This window comes from Lissotriton vulgaris, chromosome 3_1 (assembly GCF_964263255.1).
Source record: "Lissotriton vulgaris chromosome 3_1, aLisVul1.2, whole genome shotgun sequence".
In the NCBI taxonomy this organism is placed as follows: Eukaryota; Metazoa; Chordata; class Amphibia; order Caudata; family Salamandridae; genus Lissotriton; species Lissotriton vulgaris.
In genome coordinates, this window is record NC_141689.1 from 1408867018 (window position 1) to 1408887216 (window position 20199).

The following is a 20199-nucleotide window of genomic DNA, read 5'->3' on the forward strand; positions in this document are numbered from 1 at the left end:
TGAAACGGCGGAGTGGGGTGCTGCTTGACCCGGGGATCCTCCGGTGGTGCTTTCCGGGCGCTGGGACCTCCCGGTGACGAGCGGCGGCGGTGACGAGCGGCGGCGGAGACCATACTGCGGCCTAGCTGGTTGCGGCCGAGCCGGGACCTCGATTTTGGCGCTCCCCGGGCCGGAGGTGCCGCGGGTGGCCGCGAACATCGCGATTGGGCCCGGGGGTGCAGGAGCGAACTCAGCCGTCCTGGCGACTCGAGCGGAGGCATCCGTCTGCAGGTACTGGGGACCTTCACTGGTGGGGCGTCTGGACCCCGAGCATTGCGGTGGAGCTGCAAGAGGCCTCGGAGCGGCTGGGCCTGGCGGCACGTGTAAAGCCTGGGTGTCGATTTTGGTGACACCGGGGAGAGGCCCAGGAGACGACTGCTCTGACCCGGCGGTATATGGACAGTGATGCTGGAAGGAGTCTGGTAGTGGACGACTGACAATTGCCCCTGAAGGAGACACAGGTGCATATCGATCTGCAGACTGGCTGCTGCTGGGGTAGGGGGCCCCCAGAGAGAGGAATCGTGGAGGGGGAGCTCGAGGAGCATTGGTTGGGGCCAGTGACTTATGATACATAACCGTCCCCTGGAGGCCTGTTGACACCAACCTTTGCTGTAGTGGGGCTGAGTGGTTCGGAGACAGGTTGGAGTAAAGGAGGGTGTTACCTGCGGCGACGCCATTCATACTCAGCCACCTGCACTACGTGGTCGGGAGTCGGGTCGGACTCCGGAGGAAGCAGCACGGGCGCACACCTCGGGTATAGTGGACGCCATACATCCTAGGGTCAGAAGAACCCAGAGGCACTCCTGTCCGGAGTGTTGACCGGGGCTCCTGGTAGAGGTCGCAGGGGAACCCTCAGAGGTGAGAGCAGAGAAGTGACCAGACTATACACCGGCCCCTGCTTGATCCTGGGGACGTAGCCCGGCAAATCAAACACCTGGTGCAGGTATTACGAAACCCAGACGGTACACCCCACGACCGGTGCCCCAGCCGCCGCTCATGATGACAAGAGGCGGGAGTGGAGGTGGGACTTCGAAGCCAGGTCCCATCGACAAATTCACGGGACCGGGCGGGTGTGCCGGGGCCGCCGTAGGCCAGCAGGGCTCCGGGCCGGACAATGCAGCCCTGATGGCGGCGATAACCCAATCCCGGGATATGTTAGATGCAAAGATTGGCGCGGGAGCGGATGTTACGCTACTACGCCAGGACCTGCGAAATGCAGTGGCCCCATCACGGAGGTGGAGGCACGGATCTCGAGTGTGGAGGACGATGTGGTGGCCCTGAAGCGAAAGGTAGCAGCCATGGAGGGGATCCAGAAAGGCCTGGCACTCCGGGCGGAGGATGCGGAAGGGCGGGCCCGGAGGAACAACCTGCGATTTGTGGGTTTCCCAGAGGGTTGCGAGAACGGCAGTATGGAAAAGTTCCTGACCCAGTGGCTGGAGGGCTGGCTCCCACCAGACTCCCTCTCCAAATGCTTTGTGGTAGAACGTGCACATAGAGCCCTCACGTGGAAGCCGCCGGAGGGAGCGCACTCAAGACCGGTGATCGCAAAACTGCTGAATCACGACCGGGACACCATCCTGCAGCAAGCACGAGCAAAGGAACCCCTTATGTACGAAAATCGCAGGATCCTGATTTTTCCGGACTACACTCGGCTTGTACAACAGCAGAGAAAATCCTTTACAGCGGCCAAGGCACGACTGCGAGATCTCAAGCTCCCTTATGCTTTGTTGTATCCGGCCCGGTTAAGAGTAGTGTATAAGTCCCGCACGCACTTCTTCGATACCCCTGAGGAGGTGTTCCATTGGAAGGATGAGACAGTGAGAGTGAGAGCACATACCCCGCCGGGCCGGGACTCAGTTTCCTCCTCCAGCGGGGCACGAATGCAGACCCCCAGACACTCACGGAGTGCAAGCAACTGGAGGTCCAGATCTAGGAGGGGCTCTATCTCAGGAGATTCAGAAAAGGGGGTGGTGATGGACAGAGTATCTGAATTAAAAAGAACACTCTTACCCAGTCAACAGATCAGGGCTTGATCCATCACCGTTTTTTAGCTCACTGCACCAACCCAGCTCAGAACCTGGCTACATGCAAATTAGTCTGTCCCTGGCCCAGTGCATCATGGCAACAGGGCAGACCAAACTACCAAGCCAATTCTTATACTGGGAAGGAAACAAGCTTCCGGGGACCGGTTTCTGGCATTACAGCCGTCTTCGGCCCGGCTTGCTTGAATCCTGATGGTGCAATGAGCAAGGGACTCACATCTGAGTATACCCTTCCACGCTTATGGTGGACAAAACGATTCAGAAAAGGGGGTGGTGATGGACAGAGTATCTGAATTAAAAAGATCACTCATACCCAGTCAACAGATCAGGGCTTGATCCATCACCGTTTTTTAGCTCACTGCACCATCCCAGCTCAGAACCTGGCTACATGCAAATTAGTCTGTCCCTGGCCCAGTGCATCATGGGAACAGGGCAGACCAAACTACCAAGCCAATTCTTATACTGGGAAGGAAACAAGCTTCCGGGGACCGGTTTCTGGCATTACAGCCGTCTTCGGCCCGGCTTGCTTGAATCCTGATGGTGCAATGAGCAAGGGACTCACATCTGAGTATACCCTTCCACGCTTATGGTGGACAAAACGATTCAGAAAAGGGGGTGGGGATGGACAGCTTGTCTCCTTTATGGTGAAGAATTGGCTTGGTAGTTTAGTCTGCCCTGTTCCCATGATGCACTGGGCCAGGGACAGACTGATTTGCATATAGCCAGGTTCTGAGCTGGGATGGTGCAGTGAGATAAATAACGGTGATGGATCAAGCCCTGATCTTTAGACTGGGTAAGAGTGGTCTGCTTAATTCAGACACTCTGTTCATCACCACCCCCTTTTCTGAATCGTTTTTGGCCACTATAGGTGTGGCAGGGTATACTCAGACATGAGTCCCTTTCTCACTGCATCATCAGGATTCAAGCAAGCCGGGCCGAAGACGGCTGAAATGCCAGAAACCGGTCCCCGGTAGCTTGTCTCCTTTATGGTGAAGAATTGGCTTGGTAGTTTAGTCTGCCCTGTTCCCATGATGCACTGGGCCAGGGACAGACTGATTTGCATATAGCCAGGTTCTGAGCTGGGATGGTGCAGTGAGATAAATAACGGTGATGGATCAAGCCCTGATCTTTAGACTGGGTAAGAGTGGTCTGCTTAATTCAAACACTCTGTTCATCACCACCCCCTTTTCTGAATCTATCTCAGGAGAGGCAGCAGATGGAAAGAAGAACGCTCCAAACCCACCACAGACTGATCCTTGAACATTCGGACGATGCTGTGGAGAAGTGGTGGCAGATATGGACTTCTGTGATGTCTGGTAGGATGGGATTGTGTTGGGACGAAATGCTGGAACTATCAGGAGAGACGGACAGAGATTGCTGCATAAGTGGGACTTTGTCCGATAAGGGTGGCGGCTCGGGGAGGGGGGGGAGTTGTCTTGGGGGCGGATGTATTTCCCCTAGGTTAGAGTTCTTATTCGGGGGGGTTGGTGGGGGTTTGGGTGGACTGTTCATGGGGATCAATTGGGGTGGGGGGTTCTTCGGCCTCCCGTTGGGGGCTGGGAACCTCCTATCCCGCGACAGGTACTTCAATGTTGTTGCTGAGGTATGGGGGGGGGGGTGGCTGGGGAGTTGAGGAGGAGTTGAAGACGTGGGTGCTTCGTTTGGTTTGCTGGGGGGGTGGAGGGGGAAGGAGGGGAGACGGACGGTTGGGGGACCGGGGGGGGGGGGAGTTGTACTGCACATGGTTGTCTCGAATGGTGCTGTTGATGTGTTTAAGCTCACTACGCCCGTTACTATGCCTGATGTTGTGTCTGCGTCTCGATGGTGGCTGAGGTTCCCGGGCTGAGGCCCGCAGGGGTCTCAATGAAAGTGCTGAGTTTGAATGTGTGGGGCATGCTTGATGAGATTAAGAGGGGTGCGGTACTAAGGCTGGGGAAAAGGGAAAAACCAGATATACTGTTGTTGCAGAGATATGGGTAAGACCAGGTCTATCATGCAGGGTTTACGAGGGGATCACGGGGTGTGGCGATTCTGGTGCACCGTAGCCTGTCCTATGCCCACACGAAACAATGGATTGACCCGCAGGGTAGATATGTTTTCATACAAGGGATGCTGGGCATGGAACCGCTGATCATTGGGAGTGTGTACGCCCAGCCCCCACTACAATGGGCCCTAATTGAGAAAATGTTCATGATATGGGCAGAGATCCCGGAGGGGTTGGCAGTGATTGGAGGTGATTGGAACGACTTTATGAAAAGCCGAGTGGATCGGTTCAGGCCCGGGGGCGAACCCAGTACAGATGCTCCCACCAAACTGTGTAACATGGGACAAGGCATGGGATGGGTGGACACTGGGCGCTATCTCCACACACATGAGCGTGAATATTCGTATGTCTCGGCGGTACACAAATCGTTTTCATGACTAGATTATATTTTTGTCCCTACCGCCGCTGTACATAGGGTTACCTCGGCGTCCATCCTACCGTGTGGACTGTCGGATCACTCCCCTGTAATGATAGAGGTTACTCTTGGCAAAGAGAAGCAGCCATTTCGATGGCGCCTCTCAGCTTGGAACTTGCAGCAGGAAGCCTATCAGCAGAAGATGGGGGAGGCTATTGCACATTACTGGGAAGAGAACTTAGGCTCGGTGTCCGACGCGAGGACGGTTTGGGAGGCCCTGAAGCCAACGCTCTGAGGGGTGGACATTGCCTGGTGTGCGGCAGCGCGCCGGGAACGGAAAGAGGAACTAGTAAAGGCCGCAGCGGCCGTAGAATTGTTGGAAGCCCAATGCGGAGTGGCGGACTGCCAGGAGGGAGTGGGTCAGCTCCTTCTGGCGCAGCAATCATACGCGTCTCTGCTGATGGATGAGGCTCGGCAGGTGTGGCTAGCAACAAGGAGCAGAATTCATCAGTGGGGTGACAAGTCCAGCACAATGCTATATAGACTCTGTCAAGCCACTTTCCAGGCACAAGTGTTGCCAGGCCTCAGAGATGACACTGGGGCCACAATCTCAGCCCCGAGGGGTTTGGCAGAGAGCTTTGCGCGCTATTTCGCGACCCAATACGCTCCGCAGGAATATCTCCCAGCGCCGGACGTCGACAAGTTCATAGCTGACCTTCCGCCCCGCGCGCTCCCGGACGACGTACGGGAGCGTCTTGAGACCCCTCTATCGGCGGAGGAGCTGGGTACTGCCGTGGGGGAACTTAACACCGGCAAAGCCCCGGGACCTAATGGGTTTCCAAGCGAATTTTTCAAACGATACCATCTCCAGCTAGGATTGCATTATAAGGCTGCCCTGGAGGCGGCAAGGGAGGATGGCCTTTTGCCAGCAGACTGGAGGCATGCAGAGATCGTGGTGTTCTGCAAGCCTGGGCGACCCCCGGACCGACTTGAGTCCTATCGACCGATCTCCCTTCTAAATATTGAGGCCAAACTATTGGCCAAGGCGCTTGCGAATCGTCTCCTCCCATACATCACGGACCTGATCCACCCGGATCAGGCGGGATTTATGCCTCATAGAGCGACGAGACATAATATTAGACTCGCACATGTAGCAGTGGAGGCGATGAGTAGGACTGGGGACCATGCGGCGCTGCTATTGGCCGATATTGACAAGGCTTTCGACTCTTTGAGTTGGACTTATCTATTCGCACTCCTTTCACGGCTCAATCTAGGGCCGCGTTTTATATCATATGTACGATTGCTATACACTGATCTGACGGCCTCTGTGAGGGTGGCGGGAGCGACTTCAGCAGCCTTGCCAATAGGACGGGGCACCCGGCAGGATTGCCCGCTCTCGCCATACCGGTTTGCTCTTGCTATGGAGCTGCTAGCTGCGTGGGTCCGGTGGATGCGCAGCTGCGGGGCTTTGAATGGGAAGCAGGACCGTCGGACAGAATAGCATTATACGCGGACGACGTCCTGTTTTTCCTCACCAATGTAAATAGATCCGGGCCTCGGGTTCTGGAGGTGATGAGCATCTTAGGAGAGGTTTCGGGATTGTACCTCAACCCACGGAAATCCACACTTTGGATGCTGGATAACCGCATGGAAATCGGGCCGTGGGCATCGCCACTTCAGATTGCAGTTGGAGGTCTTCGATACCTAGGGGTGTTTTTGACGGTCTCACCAGCAATTGCTTCAGAACGCAATGTTGCCCCGGTGTGGGATAGGGTGCAACAGGATATGAAGAGCTGGTCTCGTATGCCCCTTAACATCTACGGCAGATCTGCGATTTTATAAGATGGTTGCCCTCCCGCGCCTGTTATATCAACTACAGAATCACTCATATTCAATTCCGATGCAATGGTTCCGACAGGTTAACTCGGCGCTGGGCCGATTCCTATGGGCCGGGGGAGCGGCACGAGTGACCCTGCGTACCTGTTTTTTGTCCACATATTGTGGTGGTTTGGCGACGTCGGATCTGTTGTCATACTACCAGGCTTCCCATCTTGTTGTCTTGAATGAATGGTGGTACAATGACAGAGGGGACCCCGCATACGCCCTAGAGAGGTACCTGATGGACCCAGATACACTGCACACTATTCTGTACTCGGAAAGGCTGAGAAAGGGGTTACCAAGGGCGAACCAGGTGGTCTTCCAGATCTGGCGATAGGCACTGCGTCGTATGGGATGGTGGGGGAAGCCGACGGAAGAGACCCCGCGATGGCATAATGGACAACTGCCGGCACTAACACAGTTGCGGGGCTTCCACGGATGGGACTTGATAGGAATATCCACGCTGGGACATGTCTTGAAGGGCACAACGCTTAAATCATTTCAAGAACTTAGCTCTGAGCTTTGTATGCCCCGAACGCAGTTCTTCAGGTACCTGCAGTTTAGGCATGCAATTACACCCACACCGGAGGGATTAGACGCACTGCCCAAATTCAGCCCAATAGAGGCGAAATTGTTCATGGGGGACCTGGGGGAAAAGAAAATATCCCGAATTTATCAGACATTAGTGGTACACTGCTCTTCCAGCCTACAGACACTGCGGGATCACTGGGTGAGAGATGTGGGGGAACTGGAGGAGAAAGATTGGAGAGAAGCCCTTGAGTCCCCCAGGGGAGCGGCTATCGCCATGCGCCTGCGCTTTATACAGTTTAAGTATTTACATTGCGCTAATTATACTAGGGAGAGGCTGTGGAGGGCAGGCCTGATTGAGTCCCCGACATGTTTGAGATGCAATCACGAACTGGGGGATTTTTTGCATACAGTGTGGGATTGTGTTGGCCTGGTGAGGTTTTGGACTGGGGTGCGGAATTGTTTGTCGGAAGTGCTGGGTTGGGACCTCCCATGTACCCCTAAATTAGGCCTACTTCATGTCCTCGAAGGGGTTGGGGGTAACATCTATAAGAGACACCTACTACTGCTGGGCCTAACGGTGGCGAAAAGGGATGTGGCTCAGGCGTGGAAGGACCCTAGAGCTCCCAAAGTGATTGTGTGGAAAAAGGGTCTAGACTTCTGCATGGGTCTGGAGCGGCAGATATTTGAGGCCAGAGGCTGCCCTACAAAGCATTATAAAATCTGGAGAAGATGGGCGGACTACAGGGGTCTGTGGCTGGAACCTCTGGCAAAGACAAGAGATGTGGAGGGGCGGATGTGACGGGCACATGAGTGAGAAGCTCCATACCATATTGTCATGTATGTACACTCTATACAGTGCAGGAGAGACGCCGTGCAGGGGATAGGTAGGGGAGGGGGTGGGTCAGGGTAGTTGGGGGTTCTTCTTATATTATTGTAAACTGAATCGCTGAATATGCTGTACTGTATTTGCCGCAGTTCCTCCGGGGTACGGAGAGCTGTATCTTTTATGCGATTTGTCAATAAAGAGTTGTTAAAAAAAAGAAAACATTCGAAATATTTTTTGCACATTTGCGCCCAGAAGAACCTTTCACCACAGTAGACGCCAACACAGCAAATATTGCCAGGCAAAAATAAAATAGGTGGTATAGTTTTGTTGGACAAGATGGCCACCTGATGCTGTTTCAAGTCCTGGCTCACAATCCTTTACTACCCAGAAATGTATGGGCGGTCCCCAGGGTTGGATTGGGACTAAAAATCGGCCCGGGCAAGTAGAAAAAAATCGGCCCACATTTTCATAATGCCTCCCCTTAAATCACGGCTTTCAGCGTTATTTTACATTATGGGGGAGGGGGGATAACAAAATGCACACATCAGTTTACACTAGTAAAACACACCTGAAAACAAGTGAGGCCACTTCTGCTGGTCCCCTGCCCTGCTCAGTATGCCTACTTTAATGGGAGGCTCAGCGAAAGAAAAGGGGTGACACCTCTACCAGTTGCTGCTATACAGGAGGTACCAAGCGCCCATCTCCCTCCAGAAAGGCCACTCAGACACCCACTGGGCCGCTGTCGGGATATTCGAACAACAGAAACACCGCTCAAATTGGCCCCCAGGCTGCTCAAAAGCAGCCCTCAGCTGGAACTCGAACCCCGGCCCCTCGGGCATTGCCCGAATGCCCCCGTTACCAATCTGATGCTGGCGGTCCCAAAGGAAGAATGAAGGAGAAAAAGGTGCAGACCATTGCCAGGGCTTGGGTTGGTGGGAGGAGGTGCGGGGGGAGAAAGTACTGCATGCAGCGGCAGGCATCAGAGACCTGGCTGCAGGAGAACCTGAGGTTGCTCTCGCTACCCATCCACCAAGCCCAGTAAGTGCTGTTGAGTCAGTCCTGCTACTCTCACAAGTGGATCCCATTGCAGACACTTACTGTAGAGGTCAACTGCTTTTAGTGTGGGAGGTGGTGGCGCCCTGGGACTCAGGAAGCAGATTGAGGAGCTTTCCTGGGGCCGCATAGCCAGGCACTCCCTCAGTGTGTGAGATACTAGCTGGCCCAGCTAGGGGGCCCTAGCCCTAGGGGAGAAAAAGAACATTGCCTCTGGTCGGGCATACAGAGGATGCCTTGGCATGACACACAGTCCCACTAGAGCGCTGCCTGGCCGTGTGGAGCTGGGCAGGCTCTTAAGACTGGTGTAGATTGGGACTGCAGTTGGTGGTGGACTTAACCCAAAGGGTAGTTGATATGAGTCGGTCCACTGAGGAGGCTGTGCATTGGCTGATTCCAGAGGCGAAGACTCTACTCTCTAACTAATATAGAGATTACCCATTATACTGAAGCTGAGGAATCACCCACTTAGGGTCAGAACTAGAAGACAGCCACTCTGGCCTCGGATGCTGTCAGCAGAGGGTGGGCAGCCTTTTGTGCCATAGAGGTAAGAAAGGGGGACCAAAAACAGAGGAAACTTGTTTTTGACCAACATAGGCCACCTAGACCAGCGGCAGTCAAGCAAGAGACAATGGTAGAGGTGGGAGACCTAGATCAACTGGCCTGTAGTGGCGACAACTGCTATCCTTCTTTACCTTAAAGCCAGTCTTAGGAATATTGATATCAAAACTGAGCCAGTGACATCTGGCCAAGATCACCTCACACAAAGGATCGGCTTCCAAAGTGTTGGATTAGATGGGATAGAATGCTTTACATCAGACCTGGAGGATGACTGTTGGACAAGCTACTTACCTTCGGTACCACATTATCTGGTAGAGACATGATCTAGCCGCAGATTCCTTACCTTTGAACTTCAAGGCGTCAAGCTGGATCCGGAAGATTTTTGATAGCAGTACCCCAGAGCACAGATAGGTGGTGTTGGGTTCATCATCGTAGTAAAATCCGCGTCATCTATATAGTCATTACCCCGGTGCGCCGACAGCAGTACTTTTCATGACTTTCCAAGGCAGACGCGTTGAGCCATGAAGCGACTGACCGTGGTCTGCCAAAAACAACTAAGGCCCTGTAGGGGAAACAGCCTGGGCACTAAACTAATCCGCTGTACAGGGCGGATGGGTGCGTCGGTAAGGAATCTGTGGCTAGATCATGTCTCCACCAGATAAGGCATTACCAAAGGTAAGTAACTTGTCCATCTGATAGAGACATCTAGCCGCACCTTCCTTACCTTTGAACAGATACCCAAGCAATACCATCCCGGAAGGAGGTACTGCAGAAAGGTTTTAGACTAAAACGTGATGCAAGATAGAGTGGCCATGGAGGCACTCTCTGCGGACCTGAGAATCTGCAAACATGTGCAGAGATGCCCACGTGGCTGCTTGGCAGATGTCAGTAACCGGGACACCACGCTGAAGAGCAGTGGTGGCTGCCTTCGCCATGGTAGAACGTTTTTTATGGCCTTCAGGAGGCTGTTTCTTTGCCGAGGCGTAACATATTTTTATGCAGAGAATGACCCAGCATGAAATGGTCCTCTTCTGAACTGCTCGCCCCCTCTTTGCTCCAACGTACCCTAGGAAGATCTGGCCGTCCACCCAGAACTCTTTAGTACGATCAAGGTAGAAGGATAAAGCTATTTTTTGGGTCCAGATGGTGGATACGCTCCTCTTCCTTGGAAGCATGTGGAGGTGCATAGAAAGTGGGCAGAGTAACAGATTGAGCCAGATGGAAGGGTGTTACTACCTTAAGCAGAAAAGATGCCTAGTGCGGAGCACTACTTTGTCTGGAAAAACGGTAAAGTAAGGAGGCTGAGATGACAGAGCCTTCAAATGGTGCACACATCGAAAAGGTAATGACCAAATTAAGGTCCCACTGGTGCATAATAAAAGGCGAAGGGGGAAACAGATGGGTATGCTCCTTCGAAAATCTCTGTACAAGAGGTGATTTAAAAAGTTATGGCTGATCCGGCAACCGAAGAAAAGCAGACAGGGCAGAAAGGTAGCCCTTCAGAGTGCCCAGAGCAGAGCCCTGCCAGGCCAAGGAGAGAATGAAAAGAAGAACATCTGATAGGGAAGCAGATAAAGGGTCAACAGACCATATTTACAGTATTTACAAAATGTTTGCCATCGGCAGGCGTATACCAAGTTCGTGGAGGGATGCCTGGCTGCTAGAATAACCGCACAGACTTCAGCAGTAAGGTTAAAAGCTGTCAACTGTCGCCGCTCAATCTCCACGCAAGGCGGTGGAAAGTGGACAGGTGCAGGTGGAGGACCCTCCCCTGCTTCTGCGACAGAAGATCCTCCCGAACAAACAGCCTGATCGGAGGATCGATGCTCATTTGTAGAAGCGTTGGATACCAGACTCTCCGTGCTCAGTCGGGAGCCACAAGGATGACTTGGGCCCAGTCACTCTTGATATTCATCTTTTTGAGCACTCTGGGCAGGAGTGATATGGGCAGAAAGACATAGAGGAGGCCTGTGCTCCACTCACGACAAAAAACATCACCAAGCGAGAGCCGCCCTGGAAACTTCAATGTGCAAAACTGCAGAGTATGATCTTGGGTGTCGTCGGGATCCTTGGCGTGTTGGTGCTTAAGAGGACTTTCCTTTGATTCTGACCTTTGGTTAGCCTGGTTATTATATGATAAGGTCAATTAATTTATAACCATTCTGGCCCACACTAATATTGATACCACAACACTCAGTGGTTGGCAGTCAACTATAGTTTAACCCTCTTACACTCACACAAGACATATATGTAACAGGTCTTGTCCATCACACAGTACTGCACCAGCCAATCAACCAGATATCAGCAACTGAATGATATGGAATAACTGAAGTGATCTGTCACATTCTACCATCCAACCGGAGGACTAGCCTAGTCCACCACTGCATGTCCCACGCTATGACAGTTTCTTTACATCCCCCAATGAGATTCAGATATCGGATGATAGAAACAAAGTCTATCCCAGCAAATCTCCTCACCCTTTCGTTTTGCTTTTGCAATGCATGTTTGTTGAGATTATAGTAAAGCTTACAAAAGTCTACCCAAAACTGCGGATCGGGTACAGTTCATGTGAGACTGGCACGTGCCCATCGCCAGCCAGATCCCACACCATCAGACTTCAAAGGAAGCCGCTCCCCGCTGCACAATCCCAGAGCTTGTTTAATGGCTTTGCTCCTGTCTCTGCTTCCGTCCTCCCACCACTCTCCAACTATCAAGCAGCTGCTTTACGCCTACGGCTATTGATCTCCGCCTGGCTCTCGCTCCGTTTCCAGCTCCCTAATTAGCACATTTATTGCCTTTCTTATGTACCTTGTGTAGTGAGTGTTCTAAAAGTGGAATTTATACTATAATATTAGCCTACGGTAAAGGCAACTGTTTGTTTTATAGTTAGCACATTTATTGTCTTTCTCATCGTAACTAAGTAGAGAAGTGTGGCTCAATGGTTAGAGCGGCAGACCCTGATGCAGTAGTCTGGCTGGCACCAGGGTTCAATTCCCACCTCGGCGGGTCTTGGGCTCAATTTCTTCGGACCCGATAATTCTCGCCTCGGTGCCTATTCTAATCATGAGTCCCACTTTGCACCTCTGGGCAATAGCTTGCTTAATCTCTACAACGGCCCCAACAACGTTGAGGATGCCTGACTTCACCTTGGGGGTGCCCAGGAGTGGGCTCCTCACAGGGAAAGGACAGGAAGGGTTCCTTTTCGGTATTCGTACAAGCGCCGAGATGCCTACGGGTAGTCATGCGCTATACAAGTGCGTAATCATTTCATTTCATAACTGACAGTAGTTTCTTTGTTTCACTGAGAGCCTGTGAGAGCACCAGAGGGGACTGCAAGCCTCGGGGGCTGACAGGCGATGGTCCGCCCCTCCCCCCGGGGACTTCAAAAACCTCTTGCGCGCGGGAGACGCTGCGCAACATCACTGAGAGCCTGTGAGAGCACCAGAGGGACTGCAAGCCCCATTAGGCCGCGGGGGCCGACAGGCGATCGTCTGCCCCTCCCCCCTCACACCGGGGACTTCAAAAACCTCTTGCGTCTCCCGCGAGAGCCTGTGAGAGCACCGGAGGGACTGCAAGCCCCAGGAAGCCGCGGGGGCCGACAGGCGATCGTCCGCCCCCCCCTCACACCGGCAGTACTTCAGGGAGCATCAATCTCCGGCGCGCGGGCGTGCGCCGGGCTAAGCCCGGGCAAAGGGCGGGCCGTCTGTGGCCGGAGGAGGCAGGGTGGGCCAACCCCCTTGTCATTGCCCCTAGAAGGTACTGTTGACATTGCACGAGTACTTGAATAATAAGAAGTCTAAAGTAATGGGGAAAAGAAAATGTATAGAGGGAGGGGGTGAGGGCCCAAGTGTGTTGACAAAGGGGTAGAAGGCAAGAAAGTCTAAAAAAGTAGTAACATGCAGGGGGAATTGTGTTACGGATCATATTGATGAGTTGATCGAGGAATGTGGAGCACTACTTACGACCAACCACCTCCCCAATCAGAGGCTAGAAAGGGGATCTGGGAGCCCTGTGGGAGTACTGGGGGGGGGGATTGAACAAGGTCCAATAGTGGTCCCTGACATGTTCCTAGGGAGAAAGCAAGGTGACATAGCTCAAGAACCAGGGAATGCTGAGGGGGATAATGAGATCACCAATTCTGGCATAGAACATAGAGTAACATGCCCCCTTGTGATTGATCCAATTATTATTTGAAAGAATAGGTTCTCAGCCCTAGAAAATACTGATAGTTGTAGTCCCACGACTGATAGTGAAGGAGCACAATCAAGTACATATGAGGTGGCTGTTCCCCAGGGAGCTAGTGAATTACCACTGGGGGGTCTTCTTGACTCTCTCGTTCTCTCTAAGGAAGACAGTACTGCCCTGACCACTGTGGTTCAAACAATTATGTAAAATGATTGAGGTCATGCAGGTTAAGATCGATAGCCTTACCGCCACAGTAAATAACACCATAGTAGGTTGTGGTCCCTGTTTTACTTGCCTAGCAAACAAGAAATCAAGTGGTATACCAATAGATCAGGGAAAGGTGGCAACTAAAAGAGTTGTGTCTCGTTCAAGTAGACATAGTGTCTTGAACCAGGCTGGTGCTCTGTATAGTGACTAGGGAAAGGAAGGGGTTGTCGCAAGTCCCTTATAATAATGCTGTCAAACAACCAAATGCAACGACAGGGGAAACACAGAGAAGGGAAAAAAGTGGTGATTTCACATCGAGTGGTAGACATCATGACCAAGCTAGCGTGTCCGAACAAATTAATAAAAAAACTGCTACAGTGGTCAGAGGTAATCAACAACATCATGCCAATTTGAATGAAACACCAACATTTTATTAGGTGAACGTCCCGAAACTGGGCCCTGGCGGGGATCGAGAATCAAGTGAATCTCTAACTAATAAGGCTATCCATAGGATTAGGCATACCAGGGGTTGCCGATCTGTGATAAGAGATGATATCGTCAGGTCACAAAGGATTATTACTCAAGGGGGCAAAACCAACTGTATTCTGGTCTTTAAGCAGGAAAATATGGCAGAAAACTTAATATTGTTGGAGTTCAGAAGTTGCTCCCCAGATCATTCTACCATCCAAATGAGATCTTCTCCCCCGCAACATTGGTTGGCTAAAACTGGAAAGCGAGTATTCGAAAGTGAACAAGGCTGTTCGGGCTTGGAGTCAAATGATTGGTCAACTTTATCTAGTGGTCAATCAGGCCTCCCAGTCTCTATCGTAGTGAAAAGTCCGATCCTGCATGCAGATCCTAATACAGGCATTCATTGCACACCAGTAACATCGTGGTTGTTGGAAGATCATGATAACTCCATGTCAGGTTGCGTCCTAGAAGGTCCAAATCTAAGTATGAACCCTAACCCTCTCTGATGGCCTAGATAAGTTCGCCTCAATATTATCTTGGAATGTTGCAGGTTTGAACACGAAGATTCAAACTCCGGAGTGGGCCTCGTTTATTAATTAGTATAATATCTGTTTATTCCAAAAAACTTGGCTACTTGAAGCACAGTACTTCCCGGGGTTCCTAAATTTTAGTGTACCCGCAGAAAAGGGTGAAAGAGGGTGACCTCGAGGGGGTTTAGCTATGTAGATTAGGCAGGACTTAGAAGTTAGTGCAACTCGTTCCCTTCAAATCATAGGGATATACAGATTGTTACCCTTAAGTATAAGCAGGCTAAACCTGTAGATATCTACAATGTATATGCGAGGAGCACAGGGGGCAAAAAATCAGAGACTATTGCCGCTCTAGAAGAACTTATAGAAAGATACTCCACGCAATCACATATAATTGTAGCAGGTTATTTTAATACGACTTTTGAGCCGTTGTTAAGTGGCGATTGGAACCTTACGGATGAAGAAGAAAAGCAGTGGGGAGTTCCTAAATTAGAATTGGAACCTGTGAAGAGGTGGACTGAGCTGACAATCCAGATTGTTTCAATGTGCTTGAACAAGGGGATGAGGGCAACCAATGGCAGGACGTCGCAGGACAAGTTGGGTGCTACTACTTTCAAGAGCGGCCTTCGGGAAAATAGAATTGAGTATATTTTAGTGAGTCTTGGAATGTGGAACCACTTAGAAGGTATGATGGTTGCTGATCAGTTGGAGAGCGATCACAATCCTCTATGCATGTTCTTTTCTTACTGGCAGGCGCCTACGCCTGCCACGGGAACTAATGAAGTGTCATCCCCATATACAGTACTTGCGAATGATATGCGCCACATAAAATGGGTAAAATTGTTAGAATGCCAGGAGCATATAGATTTTTATTTCAAGCATGCTAGAGCAAGCAACAAGGGAGTTGGGGGTACATGCCAGTAGTGATGGCGCAGATCTAGATTTGGAATCTGGTACTAGGATACATGAAACACTATTCAACCAATTAAAAGGTTTGTTTGTTAGACCATGTAAGGTGAATAAGATACAAACTAATCATTTTCCATGCTGGTATTCCAAAGAATGTGGACAAGCACACCATGATTTGGGCCAGGCTATAAAGTCTGGATCTAGTATCACTGTTCGCCTTGCAAGGGCATCCTACAAAAGTGTAATATCCAAATCAAAGCGAGCTTGGGATGAGAAAAGGTGGCAAGAGCTCAAGGAAGCTAGTGCCCCAAAGAATTCTAAATGTTTTTGGAATATACTTAAGTGGGGTTGTGAGGGGCAACCTAAAAAGCCGCAAAACTGGGTAGCCCAAGAAGAGTGGGTGGCTTATTTTAAACCGCAATATGCAGAAAGTGTGGAACCAAATACAAGTGCAGAGGTCATACGCACACCCTTCTTGGAAGATCCATTTAACATTGGGGATATAAATTGTGCCCTAGACTCTTTGATACCAGGTAGGGCGCCAGGCATAGATGGCGCACCAGCAGATACCTTTTTACATGATAGAGAATCTTGGGGGAGGTATATATTATTGCTGGTAAATCTAATAACAAAGGGAGCACCCATACCCGAATCGTGTGGAAATTATACCTGTTTTTAAGAAGGGAGATAAGTCACACCCTGGTAATTACCGCCCAATCAGTCTGATTGATACCATGCAAAAGATCTTTGGTAGACTGATTTTGAACAAAGTGCAGGAATGGGAGCGTGAGCAGAACGTTTTGTCCCACCCTCAAGCAGGATTTAGAGCCTGTATTAGCACAGTCGACCAAATGAACAAGTTACTTACCTTCGGTAACGATATATCTGTAAGAAACATTAGTTAGTGTTAGATTCCTTACCTTAGAAATATCCCCAGGCGTCAGTCTGGATCCGGAAACTTTTGCGTAGCAGTACCCCTGCGCGTCGGTAGGCGTCGTCTGCAGGCGTCCCTTGCGGCTCCGCGTCCGTCGTCGGCGTCGTGCGCCGTGATGACGTCGCTGGAGTATATAGACGCCGCCTCCGCGCGCTGACGTCAGTTCTTTGCACACAGCTTTTCCGCGCCAGAAAACGCAGAGCCATGAGAGAACTAACACTGGTGCCATTTGAAACTAGGGCCCTGAAAGAGATGTCCTTAACCCTAGGTATCAGTTCGCAGAACGGGGAGGATGGGTGGGTTTGGTAAGGAATCCAACACTAACTAATGTTTCTTACAGATATATCTTTACCGAAGGTAAGTAACTTGTTCATCTGAAAGAATCACGTTAGTGTTAGATTCCTTACCTTAGAATAGATACCCCAGCAATACCAACCCCGGTGGTGGGTCTGCGAACCAATACATTCCTACACCAGAAAGTCCTGGAGGACAGAACGGCCAAAGAAGCCATCCCTCCGGACTTGACTGTCCAGGCAGTAGTGCCTCGCAAAGGTATGCAGCGAGGCCCACGTAGCCGCCTGGCAAATGTCCTGCAAGGGGACTCCCCGGCCCAGGGCAGTAGTAGCAGCCGTGGCCCGAGTGGAATGGGCCCTCAGCCCAACAGGAGGCTCCTTCCGAGCCAAAGAGTAGCACGCTTTGATGCACAGAACGACCCACCGAGAGATGGTTCGTTTACACACCGCCCGTCCCTTCTTCGCACCCACGTAGCCAACAAACAGTTGGTCATCCACCCGGAACTGGCGTGTGCGATCCATATAAAATGAAAGCGCACGTTTTGGGTCCAGACGATGGAGCCGCTCTTCATCCTTTGAAGGATGCGGAGGCGGGAAGAATGAGGGGAGGGTGATGGACTGCCCGATGTGAAAAGCAGAAACTACTTTGGGCAGGAAAGAAGGTCTAGTCCTTAGAACCACCTTGTCAGGATGAATGGACAGGAAAGGAGGTTGGACAGAAAGGGCCTGGAGCTCACTCACTCTCCTGGCAGAGGTGATGGCAACCAGGAAAGCCGTCTTCAAAGTCAGGAGACGAAGAGGACAAGAATGAAGGGGCTCAAAGGGAGCACACATCAGAAAGGTTAGAACCAGGTTCAAGTCCCACTGAGGCATCACGAAAGGAACAGGTGGATACATGTGTGTGATGCCCTTCAAGAATCTCGTTACAATCGGGGACTTGAACAAAGAAGGCTGATCAGGAAGCCTCAGAAAGGCTGAAAGGGCAGAAAGGTAGCCCTTGATAGTGCCCAGAGCAGAGCCCTGCTGGGCAAGAGAAAGAAGAAACAGAAGAACCTCGGAAAGAGGGGCAGAAAGAGGATCCACAGCCTTTGCTGTGCACCATGCCACAAATCTGTTCCACCGACAGGCGTATACCGACTTAGTGGAGGGACGCCTGGCTGCCAGAATAACGTCACAGACTTCAGGAGGCAAGTCAAATGGCCTCAACTGCCGCCGCTCAATCTCCAAGCATGGAGGTGGAGACTGGACAGGTTCGGGTGGAGGACCGTCCCCTGCTGCTGCGACAGAAGGTCCTCCTGAAGGGGCAGGCGGATCGGGGGACCGACTGACATGCTGAGTAGCTCGGGATACCAGTACCTTCGAGCCCAGTCCGGAGCCACAAGGATAACTTGGGCCCGGTCGCGCCTGATCTTCTTCAGCACTCTGGGCAGAAGTGGTATAGGCGGAAAGGCGTATAACAGACCGCAACTCCACTCGCGCCGAAAGGCGTCGCCGTGCGAGTGCCGTCTTGGAAACTCCAACGCGCAGAACTGATGACATTGCGCGTTCTCTTCTTGGCGAATAGATCTAACCAAGGCTCTCCCCATTGCTGAAAGATGCCTTGCTCCACGTCTGAGTTCAGACGTTATTCGTGATCCATCGAGCACCGACGGCTGAGTTCGTCCGCCCTGGCGTTCAGAGAACCTGCCAGGTGTTGAACCGTCAGAGTCACGCCCTGACGTTCCAGCCACTGCCAGAGGCGCAGAGCCTCCTGGCAAAGGGTCCACGACCCCACTCCGCCCTGTTTGTTGCAGTACCACATGGCGGTGGTGTTGTCGGTGAACACCTGCACTACACTCCCGTTGACAAAGGGGAGGAATGCCTTCAGTGCTAGACGAATCGCCCGCAGCTCCAACAGGTTGATATGGAGCCGGGACTCCGCCGGAGACCAGATGCCTCTGATCTCTGCCTCTCCCAAGTGGCCCCCCCAGCCCTGGAGGGACGCGTCCGTCACGACAACGTGCTCCGGTTGGGGAAGGGAGAGGGATCTGCCTCTGACCCAATCGCGGTCCGTAAGCCACCACTGCAGTTGTCTCGCAGTGCCCTCCGAGATCAAGACATGGTCGGACAAGTTGCCCTGATGCTGGGCCCACTGAAACTTCAGGTCCCACTGCAGAGCCCGCATCCGCCACCGGGCGTGATGCACCAGAAGGATGCAGGAAGCCATCAGTCCCAGCAGCCGCAGCGTCAACCTGACCGAAACCCGGGATAGCGGCTGAAAGATGGGAACCAAAGCCTGTATATCCCGGACCCGCCGTTCCGGAGGATAAACCAGAAACTGCGCCGAGTCCAGAACCGCTCCGATGAAAAGGAGCTTTTGAGAGGGACACAGGTGTGATTTCGGCACATTGATGGAGAACCCCAGGTCGTGCAAGAGGTCTGCCGTCATCTGAAGGTGGTGGACGACTGTCTGGGGCGAGCCCGCCTTCAACAACCAGTCGTCTAGGTAGGGGAAGACTGAAACCCCTAACCTGCGCAGATGGGCTGCGACCACCGCCATCACCTTTGTGAACACCCGTGGGGCGCTGGTAAGGCCGAAGGGGAGCACGATAAACTGAAAGTGCTCCTGGCCTACCGTGAACCGCAGGTAACGCCGGTGGGCCGTCAGGACGGGGATGTGAAAATACGCATCCTGCAAGTCCAACGCTACCATCCAGTCTTGTGGGTCTAGAGCAGCCAAGACCTGAGCTAACGTCAACATCTTGAACTTCTCCTTCCGGAGGAAGCCGTTGACGTTCCTTAGATCCAAGATAGGACGTAGGCCCCCCTTGTCCTTCTTGGGTACCAGAAAGTAGTGGGAATAGCAACCACGCCCTACTTCTGGCCCAGGAACGCGCTCGATGGCCCCCTTGGCCAAGAGGGCCGTAACTTCCTCCTGCATAAGTGTCAAGTGGTCCCCTGACACACGGTGGTTCTGCGGTGGCATGGCTGGAGGAGCAGTCTCGAAGGGGAGGGAGTAGCCCCTTCGGACGAGTTGCAGCACCCACCTGTCCGATGTAATTGTGCGCCAGTGAGCGTGGTGATGGCGAACCCTGCCACCCACTGGCGTCACATGGGGCCGAAAGCACGGACTAGGAGGATTTGGAGGCAGATGCTGCGGGGGGAGGTGTGGCCTGACCCCGCCGTTGACCCCCACCGTTGACCCCGACCGCCTCCACGGCGGTTTCCACGGCCGCCACCGCGTTGAAAAGATTGTTGCGGTGCGTGGCTGGCAGCACGTGTGGGGGCGCCCCTTCCTTGGCCACGAAAGGGGCGAAACGAACCAGTTTGCTGGCGCTGGGTCGAAAGACCCAAGGACTTGG

General features: G+C 52.4%; 1 protein-coding gene across 4 annotated transcripts in view; it reads right to left on the reverse strand.

The window, feature by feature from the left end:
• Positions 1-20199, reverse strand: part of WDFY3 (WD repeat and FYVE domain containing 3) — a 2050643-nt gene that overhangs the window by 4720 nt on the left and 2025724 nt on the right. The gene's annotated exons all lie outside the window — the stretch shown is intronic.